Below are 17,600 nucleotides of genomic sequence, written 5' to 3' on the forward strand. Positions count from 1 at the left end.
GACTAATGGGATTCTGGACAGCTGGGTAGAGAAACCTGATCTTTCATACACTCTGCATGTGCTTTAGCAGACAGCATCTATTCAGAAAGTTTCTCAAGCAAATGTTTTGAGTAGAGCCTTTGACAAATTTCTCTCTATTTAGTCACGTTTGATGGGAACAGTTTGTGAAAGGTGGGACCTGACTTTTCTCCATATTCCCAGTGGGAATGAGCGATTTCCAGGTGTTTTGCTTTATGTGATTCATTTTGTGATCCTGGCTAAATCCTGTAGTTCTGTTGCTGCCTTTTACTTTTAACCACGTATATTTTATCTGTGTCTCCATGAAAGTACTCTGGAAACTCTGATGTGCTATACTGTTTTAATGTACGGTATCAGAGAAGCAGTAAAAAAAAAAAATAGAAGGCAAATGTCTGTGGATTCTGCTATTGCTTACTTGGAGGAAGCATTTTTAAAAGGAAGAATTAAATGCAGAGAAATAATTTAAGTACAAAGAGCTTGCTTCTTGAGAAATACTTTTCTTCAATTCTGATAAACTTCAAATTTCCTTTTGAGACTATATAATAAGTTATAATGGCTTGAATTTATGCAATATCTTAGAAAATTGCCCTTGATTCTTAGGAATGATTTGCCTGATGGAAAATTGTTAAGAGATTATGAGTTACTGAATTGGGGGGGGTGATTTATAGCAGGAATTGGGTTTTGTTATTTTTTTGTTTTTTTCAAAAAACCCAAAACTTACTTGCCACTTACCTGGCTCTGTTCCCAGGAAAATGAAACTGTAACTCCCTGTACACTTCAAAGGTGTTCAGGGATTTTTTGAGCCCTTTCAAGGAAAACTTTAAATCTTAGGCTATTTAAAATGCAGTACATTAATTCCCACAGACTTGACCATAATAGAGGCTAAATTTTGGCTTCACAGAGAATGATTCTGTTTAGCTGTCTAAACCAGCCAAATTAGGCACATAATATTTGGAGTTCACTGTCTGCTACATAGGTGTATGCTCATTAATGACTGCAGCTGATGTCATTTAGCATTCACACATAAATAACTTACAACATATTTGTTCCCAGGTAGAGCTTATATTACGGGATTACTCAAATAGGTTGCTGTATGAAGTTTTCCTGGAATTTGATACATTGTTTCTTTTCCTAACCATAATGTTGCTCCTCCCACACCTTATTTAATTTCTATTTTCATGTATTTCTCCATTTCTGGTGTGTATCATTAGGCAGAATATCCCTTTTAGCAGACGCCTGTGGAATCTGACATCTGTCAGATGATAAAATATGAGCAAAGATAGGAATAAGGAAATAAAGGTTCCTCTACAAAGGGGGTGGAAGTGGCACGCATCACGAGAGGCTGGGTTTTATCTGTCCTAGATCCACTAAATTGAGAAACTAAATCTTCACCGTCATTAAGCTTCAAATCCACTGACCACTGGCCACCATGTTTATTTGTTTCATTGAGAGTCAACTAAATGAAAATGCTTTCATTCCTGAGGCCACACTCCTCTCCCTCATGCCCATTCCAAGATCTATGGTCATGTACTGATACTTTCACATTCAGAGCAACACAATCACATAGGACATCTTCATCAGAAAAGCAACATAGCTTTGAGATAAACTAAATAAAACTAGGCAAGGACCTAGGCTGGAAACGAACTGAAGAGCAGTTTACATGGAGTCAGATGGGCCAATGCCCACTTAGCGGTGATCATCAGCAGGGCCGATTCCTACTAGGGGAACCACCCAGCAGCTTCAAAGGAAACTGTATCCTCTGGACAGTTCTGTACAACCTGGAATGAGGTGTTAAGAAGGCTCCTTATTCCTACAATATTTATTGTTCTTTGGTTAGGAAAGTTTGTAGGGGAATGGAACAAGAGAGGAGGGGTATATTTGACAAGGCAGATTCTTCTTCCCATACAAATTTATGTTCCTAACAAGAAGCTGTGTCAGCTTCTTTAAAAGCCCCATCTTAACCCTGAGGCTTGGGTGGGTATGGGACCCACAGGGAACTTTTCAGAATCATGTGAAAAATGTGTTACCAGAATTGGGGAAATCTACTGGTTTTACCTTAAGCCTTTATCATTAGACTTTGAAGTTTAAGTATTAATTTTTGAATTTGTAGCTTTTGCTTCTAAACCTCCTCCTGTCTACTCTAAGTGGACCTAAGAATTAAGGTGAAAATCCTGGGTTTCAGGGTGGTTGTAATAAAGGTGCCTCTCTCCTTCATCTCTCCCCACTAGCTGATGGGCACATGCTTTGACTCATTTCCTTTTAAGTTTCCTCTGGTAGGATTGGTGGCCTGCAGACTAACCCCTGTTCTATTTCTTGATCTTTATCCTAAGCATTTTATGGTCTTTTCTCAAGGAAATCTGTTCTAATGGAGGTATACAACATATATGCTGGTAAGGAAACATAGGGAGGGAAGAACCCTGACAAATAGGGGAAGCAACAAAGGCCTTAAGTTAGGAGACAGCTCCTGATCTGAGCCTGGAAAGGAGCTGGGAATTCTAAGCGATGGAGGAGAGGAGAGACAGCATTTCAGGCAAGGGACACAGCCTATGCAAAGGCACAGAGTCAGGATATAGAATATTATGTACAACACTAGGGAAAAAAAAGCCATCAACCATTTTACACTGCATTCTTTTACACTATAGACCAGGAGTCTATAAACCCCTTCTCAGAGCATTTTTAGATGCACAAAGTAAACTAAATAGGATTACAAAGATACCAATTATATTGAAATATGGTTACCAAAATATTTTTAACAAATAAATTCACAAATCCTAGTTTAAAAGTTACTGACAGTCTCCTTCCTCTCCTTTCTGAACTCACATCTTCAGATTTTATACTTGTTTTCCTCTGTTTTACAATGTAAAAAAATGTTTTAGTCTCACTGGACATAGTGTTTATCCAAGTTTGCCTCCATCAAGCTAGCCTCCCCCAAGCTAGTCTCAGAAGTTTGGCCATTGAGAGCAGAGAGGGTACCTCAGGCCAATCTGAACCTTCTCCAAAGGTCACACCAACAAAACCTTTACTCTGGTTTAAACCTCAATGCTCTGATCCAACTCTGAGGTTAGGAATGACATTCGGCCCATCTAAAGTTTCTTCTGGTGCCTCACTGAAGTCATATAAGCTTCACTCCTAAAATGAGGAATCCTGGATCCTGCTGGGCAACTGTCAGCTTTACCCCAGAGAGTGTGCATTTGGGGGCGGGGGTTGTCAGGGAATGGGTTTCCCATATGTACCGTATGGAAATGTAATCTTCAGTTAAAGTATTTTATAAATTTTCTGAATGGAGAGTCAGCACCTGGTAAACATGAAGCACTACAGTATATTCTATGTATTTTAACCAGATGCCATTGTAATAACATAAATAATAATAAGCTTTTTCATGAAATGATGGCATAGTTTATGCCATACATCAGAAACATTGCTTCATGGATAGGTGTTTTTCTTTAAATGCAAAGATAGTACTCCTGAATTATCATTGTATTTTTCTATTTATTTTGCATAAACGTATGTTGTACATGTTGTCTCCACAAATATACATGTATGCATATATACCTACATGTATGTTTATAAACATATAGACATATATACAAAGTCTCTGCCTCCAAGGAATGTGCATTTATATATACTATATATGTGTATACATGCATGCATACATACATATATACATGTACATGTTGTGTGTATACATGTCTGTATGTATACACACATTCTTTGAAGGCAGACTTTGTTTTTCTATTTGTATTCACAGTGCTTAGCACATTGGCTGGCACATAGTAGGTCTTTAATGAACAAATACTCCCTGATTGAGTGCTTGATCATTGGTGAAGTACATCTCTGAATTGTTTTTCTAATAGTGGGGATGGACTTATGCTAAGCCATTCTCAATCTTACCTGGCTCCCCTTCTGACAGTGCCATAGACTTTGAGGATGACTGTCAGAGGTTGGGGGTTAGTCTAGCACAATGTGGCAGGCAGGAATTAGCTGCCCACACTATGATAGAACCCATGCCATCTTTACTTCAGTGCTCTAAATGAACTAGTCACAGAAAAATCTCATCACGTTAGCCTGACAGTGGAGGTTCTCCATAATTTAGCCGTAGTCTGCCTCTCCAGCTTTAGCTCCCCTAGTGGAAGGCTTAATCCCAGCTGTTCTATTCACTATTCCCCGACCCTGTTTCTCTGAGTGGCTGACCCTAACCCTCTTCTCTTGTCATCCTTTAAGAATGAACAGATTCATGAGGCCTTTCACAATGCCCTCAGTCAATTCACCAGCACTTATTAAGAACCTACTACGTGAAAGGCATTGTGTTGGGTTCTAGGGATGCAAAGAACACTAACAACTGAGAGGGATCAGCAGCAGCTTCATGTAGGGGTCTCAGCCTAGAAAGGAACTAGAGAGTCCAAGATATGGAAAAGAAGATGAGAAGCAGGGGGGAGGAGGAGCATTCCTGGCATGAGGGAAAACCTGAACAAAGGCAAGGGACATCACATGTGGGCAACAGCAAAAAGACCAGTTTGACAACATTAGAATGTGTGAAGGAAAGGAAAGTGAGGTGAGTCTGAAAAAGTGGGCTTCAACCAGAATCTGAAAGACCTTCAATGTCAAAGAGGAATTTTTAATTTATTCTGGAATCAACTGGCACCTACCAATGCTTCTTGAGCAGAGGGCCAATATGTTAGACCTGAGCTTTAGGAAGAGTTGTCATCCCCTGTTTTCAAAGAGGACCAAAATCACATCATTATGCTAGAGTCAAGTTTCTATGTGTCTGGTGATGGCTCATGAGACTTGGAATGCTCTACTACAGGTGGGGCACAAATAGTTCATGCGAACATTTGGGGTGGGTACTCTAAATTTGCTCATCCTGTGTTTTCTTTGAGCTGTTTCAATTGTGCTTTGCTCATAGAGCACAGCGCCTTCTCTGATATGGGCACACCATGCTGAGCGGTCCTGTGCCAGTGTCTTCCATGTCACCTAATCAATTCCAAAGTTCTTGATAAGAGTGTCCTTGTATCGCTTCTTCTGATCACTATGTGAATTTGCTTGCCCTGTGTGAATTCTCCATAAAATCATCTTTTTGTCAGGCACATGTTTTGCATTCAAACAACGTGGCCAGGTCATTGGCGTTACACTCTCTGAAGCAGATTTTGAATGCTTGGCAGTTTATTTTGAGTAAGGACTTCAGTGTCTGGTACCTTCTCCTGCCAGGTGATCTTCAGAATCTTCCTAAGACAATCCAAATGAAAGTGATTCTGTTTCCTGGCATGTTGCTAGTAGACTGTTCAGGTTTCACAGGCATAAAACAATGAGGTCAGCACCATGGCTCTGTAGACCTTCAGTTTGGTAATCAGTTTAATACCTCTTCTCTCCTAATACTTTCTTTCAGGGCCTCCCAAACACCGAGCTAGCTCTGGCTACCAGAAGAATTAATGTCAACGAATTAGAGCTCTTCTCTGAGTGGTAACAGTTTGTTGATAACTTGGAGGGAAAGTTGATCCAACACACAGTTGGCAACAGTAGAGCAGAAAAGTAGTAGGCAGCTTTCAGAGATTTGGTGTACAGCACTGTGTTTGATCATCGGCATCAGAACACTCACAAACACCAAAACTGGTTTGATGAAAATGATGGGAAAATCCAGAAGCTGCTAAATGAAAAATGAGAACTTCATAGGGTTTATATCAGGATAGTTCATCCATCTCTAAAATGGCATCATTTTATTCCCTCAAAAATATGAAGGATGGGTTGGAGAGGGAAAAGACTTAAAGCTATTAGACCAATAAACAGGTCACTGCATTAATTCAGGCGAGAGGTGATGAGCACCTGACACAGCATGGTAGCCCATGTGAGAGAAGAGAAAGATTATAGATATTAGAGATATGACAGTAGGATCATTAATACTTAATAACTGATAGAATATGGGAGGTGGAGAGTGGTCTATAGCAGTTCTTGTCTATGAAAATTCTCCAAGCTGATGCAAGCTAGTTTGTATTTCTTTTTGCTTTTTTTTAGGTGTATGTCCTTTCCCCCCTCAACTAGATTTCAAGTCTTTGGAACACAGAGACCTTCTCATACCTCTTTTTATCTCCAGAACACTGGATAGAGCAGAAGCTAAATTTCTAATCAAGTTGATCAGTTGGGTGGCACAGTGAATAGAGTACTGGAGTCAGAAAGACTCATCTTCCTGAATTCAAATCCAACCTCAGATAGTTACTGGCTGTGTGACCCTTGGCAAGTCACTTCACCCTGTTGGCCTCCATTTCCTCATCTGTAACATGACCTGGAAAAGGAAATGGCAAACCACTGCAGTGTCTTTGCCAAGAAGACCCCAAATGGGTCATGAAGAGTGGGATACGACTGAAAAGCTCCTGAACAATACTGGCAAGGGCCAGGCCCACTTAGCTGGCTGTCAGGGATGCCACCAACGGCCAGAACTACAAGAAGCTAACAACTGAATAGTAAGCCGTTATTTCAAGTTCTTTAGTAAGCTAATGGTTCAATCAAACTCAGTCACTGGCCAATAGAAAGAAGATGGCAGGGGAAGTTGGTAGGATTCCTTATCAAGTAGGAGGATTAGACTTGAGGACCTCTTAGGTCCCTACCAATCCTGAGATTCTGTGATTGTTTCTCTGTGTGCAAGGGTCAATTAGTCAACAACATTTTCCAAGCATCCAGTCTGTATAGGGCACCATCCCAGGATATGGTGCTAGGCATGACATTGGCATTTCTCCATAATTAGTGGGTACATCTAATTTTCTATATCTGTCAACAACATATCTATTGACTGACTTAAAAAAACAAACAAGGGGATTAAGTAGAGGGGGGAAAACAGAAGAATTCTAAGCTTAAGCAATATGCTGTAGTGCTTAAAGCAATAAATGATGTTATGGTCTGATAAAGGATAGTTACCTCAGAAAGCAGTTTGCTTGCTAGCAAGAATGTGGACACCAGGGAGCCGAACCCATTGGCTCAGTGTCTGGTGCCGAGCGGGATTTTATAGAAGAATGAGTTCTCAGGTGTGAGCATAAGTGGCATAGCAGAAGCAGGCCTGAGTTTGGGGAACAACTTGCTAGTCAACCAGTTCATCTAGGACATAGAGTCTGTGCAGAGAGACAGCATAAAATAAGATTGGAAAGACCGGTGGGAGCCAGACTTTGGATGGTATACTGTCCTATCCTAGGAAGTTCTCTTTGGATTGTGGTTCCATGCCTCAGCTATCCCTCCCAGCAACAGTGACACTCAGTGCCCAGATGAATCTGTGATCTCGTCAGTGTAGAAGCTCCTTCTGACAGGGTAGGTCACAATCCATTTATGCCTGCTTATCCTGTGTGGCTCTTATCCATATCCTCCCCATAGGTTAGCAATAGGTGAACACCGAAAATGCCATAGGCTTTCTTTGTTCTCTCTCGGTGTATGAAGGATACCAATGAATCACTCATAACAGAAGTATTAATAATAGTATTAGTAACTTTAATATTACTAGCAATAGGCCTTAGTGTTGTTGTTCAGTCATGTCCAATTCTTTGTGACCTTTGTATATGGGGTTTTCTTGGTAAAGATACTGGAGTGGTTTACAGTTTCCTTCTCTAGTGGCAAACAGGGTTAAGGGACTTGCCCAAGGTAACACACCTAGGATGTTTTTGAATCTGGATTTGAACTCAGATCTTCCTGACACCAAGCTCAACATTCTATCCACTGCTCTACCTACCTGCTCCAAATTCACCAAGTATGTGTACACTATGCTCAAAACTTCTTAAAGCTTAAATTTCTAATTATGAGTTTCTTAGCTTGAGGCCCTTACATTTAAAAAAAATATTTCAATAACTATATTCTAATATAATTTGTGTCCATGTATTTTAATTATGCTTTCAAAAACATTATTCTGAGGAATCCATAAGTTTCATCAAACTGCCAAAGGGGCATATGACACAAAACAGTTTGAGAACCCCTGTTCTAATGAGCTGAAGTCAGTACACTGTCAGAACTACCCAGTATCTGACCCCCAGAGTAACTAATGCTGACTCTGCTCTTTGATCAGGAAGCCCATTCTGTAAGTCCTGCCATAGTGATTGAGCTAACTGGTTACTTTGATGTGTACTTAAGGTCTGGTTTACTGTAATCCTACCATTTGTGTTGTAGACCTATAAAAATGCCCTGTGTGTTGCAGTGCGGGTGTCTCTTTCACATGTAGAGGCCAGGCAGCATAAAGTCTCATCATGTCCAGTTGGAGCTGAGATGGCACAAATAAAATGATGCTTGGGTCATTCTGAGAATTCCCACCTCATATTCCTGCACATACACTTCGCAAACCCTCATAAAGTTGCTAAGCACCTAGCCTGATTACCTCAATCATGATGACCTTTGGGATTTATGGTCTGGTGTAAAGGATAATTGGTATCACGAGGTTATAGGGCCCTCCTAACAGACTCTAAACAGGTCAATTCTGTGGATTCTCATTCTTTCAAGAAGATCTAGATTAGGGGCAGCTATGTGGCACACTGAACAGAGCACCAGCCCTGAAGTCAGAAGGACCTGAGTTCAAATCCGGCCTCAGACACTTAACACTTACTAGCCATGTGACCTTGGGCAAGTCACTTAACCCCAATTGCCCTGCCTTCCCCCCTCCAAAAAGAAAAAAAAAGATCTAGATTTGTCTTGACCCTCCTTCCCACCTTGTACCAAGCATGTAATAATAACTTACATTTATAAAATGTTCTGTGTTTACAAATCACCATTAATTACTCTCTCTTAACTGGTGCAACGAGTTAGGCAGTATAAGTAATATGAAGCATTAGTAGAGTAGTGCAGAAGTATGTGTCAGACAGGTAGAGAGTGGGCTATGTGTGGCTCATAATTATACCAAGTGTGAGGGCTGTTCAAATTAGATAAAAATGCAACTGGGAAATATTTAACAAAATAAAAATACAATTATATATATAGACACTAGGTCAATATGTAGCCTACAGGAAATCCTTACATACAGCTTAGCACACCCCTTTCTTATTTGAGTTTGACACCACTGGCAAAGTGGACTGTCCAGCCTTAGGAGCCAGGAAGACCTAAGTGCAAATTTAACCTCAGACAATTACTAGCTGTGTGACACAAATATAAGGAAATAAAGGCCCAGAGACATCATTGATTTTAGCTCTCATACCATGGTCAGTGGCAGACCCAGGAATCAAAACTAGGTCCGCTGACTCCAAATCTACTGTTCTTTACTTTTAATAACATGCTGCCTACCGACTTCCTAGAAATTCAGTATCCCTAGAATAACCTACTAATTTAGGGGCTTCTGAGCCACAGTAAGCCTGTGGCCTGGAATATGTCCCCTAGGTTCACCTTATTTTGAATCTGACCATGATATGACCTCTATAACCAGTGTGGGATTTGATCATATATTCAGCAAGTACCCCATAACCAGTAGCATCCCCTAGAGCAGACACTGTGGACATGCAATTCAGAAATATTTAACCAAATCATACCATTTCTATTTATTTTATTTTATTCTTAATTTAAGAAATAAAACAAGCATTTCCAAATCTATTATATACAATTTGCTATTCCTTTTAAATATGCAAGAAATATCATGTAACTTTCCTTTTCCCCTCTCCCTGCCCTGCCGTAGAGGGGCTTAGATACAAATATATACATACATGTATACACACACACGCCCACATTTATGTGTGGAATCATTCTATAAATACTTCTATTTCAGTTTTTTTTTTCTGGATGCAGATATAGCATCTTCCTTCCCAGGTCCTTTTAGTTAATTTGGGTATTTATAACAGTCAAAATGACTTAGTTGTTCAAAGTTGTTCTTAAAACAATGTTACTATTACTGTATACAACATTCTCTTGGTTCTGCTCATTTTACTCTTTATTATTTTGTGCCAGTCTAACTATATGGAAGGTCAGGGTATTTACTCTTGCCTACTGAAGAACAATGTACCTATGCTATGGATTGCAGAGGGGCGGGATAGAAATCAGGGAACTCTTCATGAAGGATAAGTATGAGCTAGGCTTTGAAGTATAAGCTGAATATCAATAGACAAAGTTGTTGGGGGAGGGTATTTTAGACATAGGGAAGAATGTGAGTGAAGCCATAGAGTCAGGAGAATGCGGGACATGCCTAGGGAACAACGAGGGTTGATTTTGGCAGGAGCATAGGGTGTATAAAAGGAAAGCATGGGACACAAAGATCAAAAAAGGTAGGTTGGAGTTTGGTTCTATAGGATCTTGGGATCCTATAGCTAGACTGGGGACTTCATGTGGTAATGATGGGCAATCAATAAAAGTCTGGGAATGAGTAGGATTAGGAAGACATCATGGTGTAGTAGGAACGAGCACTGAGCTAGGACTCGGGAGATCTGGATTTGAACTCCATGTTCTGCTACCAGCTTAGCTGTGTGACCTCAGCCTCATGGTTTGCTCGCATAAAATGAAGGGTTCCAGTTAGGTGACCTCTAGTGACTCTTCCAATGTTATGGGCTAAAGAATATGAGATCAAAGCTGTACCTTAGGAAGAATAATCTGGAAGCACAGTTCAAGATGGTCCAGAGAGGGAAGGAAAGAGTCCGACAGCTGCTATAGTAACAACAACAATATAATAATAATAGCCTGAACTATGGCGATAAAATTAAAAAGTGAAAAAATACTAATTCAAGAAAGTTTGCAGAGGCAAAATCTACAAGATTTGAGAATTGTAGTAACATTTACATGAACAGAAATGGGAAAGTCAGTAGAAAGAGTAGTTCTTCTGTTCGTTTTTTTTTTTGTAGGTTGGGATAGTGGATTATAGGATGATAGATTTCAAGTTGGAAGGTAACTCAGAGGTCATCTAATATGACTCCCCCATTTTTTATGGATAAGGAGACCAAAGAGGAAGATAACCTTGACTTTGGACAAAGTAAGTTTTGAGATTGCCGGTGGAACATCCAGAAAGGGACGTCTAGTAGATAGGTAGACATGAGGATACAGAAACTAGAAAAGAGGTTCAAGCTAGAGATAAATGTTTGGGAGCTGTCTGAATGGGGGCTTTTATTGAGGACATGGGTGCAGAGAAAAGCAGTGAAGAAGGTAAGGGGAGATAGAAGAAAAGAGAGTCAAGGACAGACCCTTGGGGGAACTGCCTACATTCGAGGGTATGAAGAGAAAGATGAGTGATAGAAGGAGGCAAAAAAAGAATATTCAGAGAGATAGAAGAATCAAGAAAACAAGCATTGCAGAAACCAAAGGAAGAGAGAATAGCAAGAAACAAGGGGGTATTGTGCGCTTCAGGAAGGACAAGAAAGGTGAGGACCAAGCAAAGACTCTTGGATTTGCAAATTAAGAAGACGTTAGCAACATTTGAGAAGTAGTTTTCCCATGAATAGTGGGTAAAGAAGCTAGATAGCAAGAATTTGAGATTTACCAGAATGTGGAAATAAAGGCAGCAAGTATAGACTACTCATTGCAGAGATTTGTCAGAAAATTTCCCTTCCTTCTTTTTGGAGATAGGGGCTATGGTTGATGTAAACTACATATATTGTCCAATTTGGTTGATGTGTTGATTTGTTTTGATAAACTGATTTCTTTTTAATTCTTTGTTTCAAGAGATGACTCTCTGAGAGACAGAGACAGAGAGACAGAGAGACAGAGAGAGAGAGGGAGAGAGAGACAGAGAGATCAGGAAATGTAGGTGATATAAAAGCAAAAGATATCAATAATTAAAACAAATTTGACAAAGAAAGTGAGAAGAGAGATGAGACTCCAACGAGGTAGCAGAGATGAATGAAAGTGTTTTGGTTTTTCTTTTGGTTTTAGGATAAAGAAGATGACCCCATTTGTAGAAAAACAGAAAAGAGCTAGTGAAGAGAAGAGATTAGAAATTGCAAGAAAGTCATGCAATAGGGGAAGAAATATGAAGGAAGGAGCTGAAGAAGACAATAGCATAAATTATTCTTCTGCCAATCTAACTGTTTCTCAGTCATCTTTGCTGAATATCCATCTAAATCACACCTGCTGACCCCCAAAGCTCTGTCCTGGACTCTCTTCTCTTCTTTCTCTATACCATCTCATGTGGTGATCTCCTCAGCTCCCATAGATTCAGTTATCGCCTCTATGAAGATGATTCTCAGATCTGTTTATCCAGACCTAACCATTTTCCTGACCTCCAGCTTCACTTCTCTAGCTCCCTATTATAAATCTTTAACTGGATGTCCCATTGTCATCTTAGACTCATTATGTCCAAAACTGAACTAATTATCTCCTCCACTCCCCAGTCCAACCTCCTCTCTTCTGAAGCTCCCTGTTACTGTTGAAGGCACCACAATCGTCCCAGTTAACCAGGCTCACACTTAAGTTTCATCTTTGACTCCTCACTATTATTTGTGCTACTTATCCAGTCTGGTGGCAAGTCCTCTTGTTTCTGCATTTGTGACATCTCTCATGCACGTCCTCTGTCACCACCCTGTATTTATCTTGTATATATTCCCCTGGTGCAATCCTTCATCACCTCAGGCGTGGATTGTTGCTATAATCTCCCAGCCTCGAGTCTCTCCCCTCTTAAATTCATTCCCACTCAGCTGCCCTAGTGATCTTCTTAAAGCACAGGTCCGACCATTTCAGCCTCTTTACAGTAAACTCTAGTGGTTCCTTATTATTTCCAGGATCAAATTTTAAATCCTCTGTTTGGCTTTTAAAGCCTTTCACTATCTGACTCCTGTCTACCTCTGCAATCTTCTTTTTTTTGGCAAGGCATTTGGAGTTAAGTGACTTAAGTGATAAGGCCACACAGCTAATAAGTATCAAGTACCTGTCTGAGGTTGAATTTGAACTCAGTCCTCCTGACTCCAGAACCACAGCTTTATTCACTGCACTACCTAACTGCCCCCCTTTGCAGTCTTCTTACATTTTACTCCCCCCAGCATGGTCTACAATCCAGTAACAGTGTCTTTCTTGCTGTTCCTCACACACAACATTCCTTCTCCCCTATCTTCTCTCTCTCCTGGTTTCCCTAGCTTCCTTCAAGTCTCAACTCTAACCTTATCTTCTGGAAGAAGTCTTTCTTAGTTTCCTACTCTCTGAGATTAACTCCAATTCACCCTGAGCATCTCATACGTACTTAGTTGTTTGAATGTTGTCTATCTCATCAGTGGGAGACTACTTTTGCCTTTCTTTGTAGCTTCAGTGCTGAACAGAAGGGGTGGTTTTGGGCACAAAGTGAGTACGTGATAAATTGGTAACTTGGCCTGAGGAAAATGGCCTTGGGCAGCAAGTTACCCTCGGAAGAAAAGGAGGGCAGCTCCAGCTTCCAAGACAGGAGGGAAAGACTAAAGAACAGATACAGATACACAGAGCGGTTTCTTCAGCACACAGGAGAGCTGACATAGACTATGTCTAATGTCCTTAACCCTTTCAGTAAAGTGAGTCTCTCTGTTCAGAGTGAATAGGTAGGTCAGGGTGGGGTTGGGGTCTTGAGGAAAGTGAAGTTTCAGAATAGCTGCTATGGAAACTATATTAGGGAATTAATAAAAGATGAAAATGGGGTTGCTAGGTCGAAGGGAGGGCCCACTGGGGAGAAATAAGATGAATCTGTAGTATGCTTAGCCAGCATGGTTACATAACTTTGTCCATCAAAACTCAGAAACTCTGGAAACAGGAATGGGGAAAGCAGATGGTAAAGGTTGGTCAGAGCTAAGGATTAGCTGTATGGGAATAGTACAAGGTCAAGTGTACTTAGGAAGGGGGAGCATCATGATGTACTGAATACAATGCTAGATGTGCTGTTAGGTAGACCTGGGATCTAGAGTGACACTTAGTAGCAGTTTGACCTTGGGCAAGTCATATAACCTCTCTAAAACTCACTTTCTACATCTGTACATTTACATCTACATCTCTTAAGCAACCACCTTACACAGTTGGTATGAGGATCAAATGAGATAATAGAAATAGAGCCCTTTTCAGACTTTCAACTGCTACATAAATATTTCCTATCATTATTAAATGGGTGAGGAATTCTAGGGTGATGATGGCTGTGTGTTATCTAAAAGAGTGAATGTTGGTCTAAGCTGGGTAAGAAGGGAAGCAAGTGAAGCCAGAATGGGGTTAATGAACTGGGAAAACATGGAAGAGTTGAGGGGCCAGAGGTGACAAGGACAACGAATAAATTCATTAAGAGATTGTGATCAGATGGGGGTGATCTCAGAGTTCAGCATCTCAGAAGTGCTGTAGATTCAGGTGAAAGTGAACAAGAAGGTAGTTCATTGCCTTATAGGTAGTCCATTGAAGTGGGTAGAAGATGGAGATCACTGAACTTGAAGAGCTTGAGAAATCATGAACTCAGTGCTAAGAAGGTCCAGTAAAATGTGATTGAATGTTCCCCCAGGACAATAGCAGGGAACAGGGTGAAGAGGAAGACTTTTGTTAAGTCAGGTGCCAAGACCATTGAGGAAGGAGGGAGAGTGTCCTGGATGTCAAGAGAAAACAGAAATCAGGATGAGATTGGCGTGACTGAAACTTGCAGAAGAGGAGAGGTTGCTGAGGATGGCATCGGGACAATGAGCTGGGGTTAACAGTGGGGAGCTAAGTGTACCTTCCAGCTCTGCTCCTTACTTTAATAGATTCAAAACCATTGCATAATGATTGGGAGGAGAAGGATACGAAGCGCTAGCAGCTGGTGGGATCCAGAAAAGTCTCATGTGGAAGGAGGCTTGAAAGTTACTGGGAATTCATTCTAAGAGGCAGAGGGAAGGAACCAGTGTGTGTATTATTGGTGCAGCCAGTGCAAAGGTATAGAGATTAGAGATAAAATGTTATGGATAAGGAAGAATAAAACTATCTGCTATGTGCTACTGTAGCATATGTGAAGGGGAATAAGGTGCAATAACGTAGGAAGGTAGATTGGATCCAGGTTGTGAAAGGTGTGAAATGCCCGTCAGGGGATTTTATATGTGGTTACAGAGGTAATAGAAAGCCACTAGAGTTGATTGAATAGGGACATGACAGAGTCAGTCCTGCTCTTTAAGAAAATCACTTTGACTGTGGTATGGAAGATGGATTAAAAGAGGAAGAAATTGGAGGGAGACCTATTAGGAAGCTATTGCAATACATCAAAAGACAAGCAGGAGGGATTAAACTGGGGGGGGTCATTATGCAAGAAAAGGGCAGCTCTGAGATACATTGTGGAGTTAGAAGCAATAAGCTTTGGCGACTGTTTGACTATATGGAGTGAGTAAAAATTAAGATTTGCAGTTGACACCAAGGTTTCAAACATAGGTCACCAAATAAGGGAATGATGTCCTGGGAAAAAAATTGAGATTCCTGTCCATTTCAGGTTATTTGAAGTAGAAGCAGCATTTGAGGGAAATATGCTGGGAAATGTGTTTCTAATAGAATGAGAATTCCAAAAGGCTCAGCAGAAAGGACCAGGAGTAGAATAGATAAGGCTGGTGTAGACTTTGGGAGGCTTTTGTTGAATAAGGATACAAATGCAAGCAGCAGTGGGGGCAGAGTAGTCTTTTCGCCTATGGTGATAATACTAGATAACAGATGAGTAAACTGAGCAGTTAGAGAGCAGGCTGGAGAGGTATGTTAATGATAAAGCAGGGGGATTATTGGGGAGGCAGAAGTTTAGGTGATGTAGGCACTTACTAGTCAAGTAAATCTTTATACCCTGCCATGGGACTTGGGAGTTTCAGCTGTAGTAACATTATTTTTTCCATTCCCATATTTTACCCTCTCGTTTTCTCCCTCTGTTTTCTACTTAGCTTGCTAAAATATGTCTTCGTTTTCACCTGTCCAGGGTAACTGAAATAAGCACAGATGCTGATTTATTGTAACTAATCCAAAACAGGTGTACCATTTACAGCCGAGTTTTATTTTGAGGAGCAGTTCAGGCACTGGAATTTGGGTGACTGCTGGTTAGGCTGGTGAGAGGCGGGCCATCCACCTCCTGGTGTGTGGGTTTAATCTCCTGAAACAAATCACTCATCACTGACTTGTTCTGGAGCTGAGTGCCAAAAACAATATTTCATTTACTCATTTCTTTTGGCCTGACTTAAAACTCAATCACATCAATTCTATGTTGGTCAAAACCAGTCTAGATTACCTAGTAGCTCTTTTCATTCTCCACAGAATATAGTATTTTGCTCCCCAGAGTCTGGGAAGTGGTGGGGGTGTAGTTCCTACGACCCAGGATAGTCGTAGAATTTTATAGGTAAGTAGATAGAGGTAAATAGACCTTCAAGACCATCTGGCCCAACCCCCTCTTTTTATAGATACAGAAAATGCTGAACAAAAAAGGTTAAGTAACTTGCTCGATGTCACAAAATTAGTTCATAGAAGGTCTGTATAATACAACCCATGACTCCCTGGCTCTAAGATCCTTAGTCCAATTTCACCATCCACAATACACTCCTAACACAAATGGGTCAATCTCACAATAAGAGTTTTTTGTACTTGACCAGGGTAATTTAAAATGTATTTGTTCATTTTTAAGAGAATAATTTCTTTCCATTTTCTCCTGAGTCCTTTACTCCAGAGGCAAATTCTAGTGTCTACTCAACAGGAACACACAGTACTACAATTTTTCTAAATCTCTCAATTTAGAGCAAAACTATTTAACAAGGAAGACCTGACTGATTGAAGTAAGGTATTTGATTTGGCCCTTTTAAGATAGCTGCAAGTCCTCAAAATGAGTTCATTTAGACAAATATGAGTCCAATAGTTATGGGGAATTAATATGTTTCCGTTTCCCAAGAGCCCTTATTTTTATAAAGAAAGGGCCATTTTTGTTTGTTGTTCTGGGAATCTTTGAAGAATGTATTTAGCTTACATGCAGCCACATTTCCTAAGTGGGAAAATTGATCTCTGGAAGTATATTAAGCTACCTTTGGAGATTATGCTCATGTATTCAGATAACTTGGGGGCCCATTTGGTACTCTCTCATACAATCTTACTAAATAGCATTTGCCTGGTTTGGAAATTTTCATCTGTGCTGATTTACAACCAGGGAGTCAATAATGTTCCAAAAGAATTCTTCCTACTGATGATGGTAAGAACATATAATGCCTTGGGCATAATAGTAGTGCCACCCTTTGCTTGGGCACTTTACAATTACTGAACCTGTGTCTCCCCAAAGCTTATGAGGCAGGTCAAGAGCACAGTCCTAACACCTTGTAGCCAAGGATGCTATGACGTGAATCTTCTGGGTATATACACTATTAGGTCATGATCTCAATCGGTACATGAAATTTTCACAGGAAGAAACTATCCTAATTAGGATTGGGAAACACTTGATAGCATAAGATGACAAGATTTTTTGTTTGTTTGTGTTTTGCCATAGACATGTTGCATCAAGTGAACAGAGTTGGAGAAGCAGGGTGGTGAAGTGGAAAGCTTTCTGACTTTAGAGTCAAATAGCCTGTGTTGAAATCTCTGTTGTTGCTATCCATGTGATCTTAGGCAAGGAATGCCATCTCTCTGCATCTCAGTTTACTCATCTGCAAAATGAGGGTTTTGACCTGGATGATTGCTATAGTTCTTTTCAGCTATAAATTTATAACCCTCTGTTTCATAAGGTGAATATGGGTAGAACAACAAAAATCGAT

At 40.4% G+C, this 17,600-nt stretch overlaps 1 protein-coding gene across 1 annotated transcript in view; it reads left to right on the plus strand.

Moving 5' to 3' along the window:
- Nucleotides 1-17,600, plus strand: part of LOC138173541 (alpha-protein kinase 2-like) — a 168,856-nt gene that overhangs the window by 46,933 nt on the left and 104,323 nt on the right.

Source organism: Petaurus breviceps, unplaced genomic scaffold (assembly GCF_028583685.1).
Source record: "Petaurus breviceps papuanus isolate PSGF00001 unplaced genomic scaffold, PetGlider_PUasm1.0 129, whole genome shotgun sequence".
NCBI lineage: Eukaryota > Metazoa > Chordata > Mammalia > Diprotodontia > Petauridae > Petaurus > Petaurus breviceps.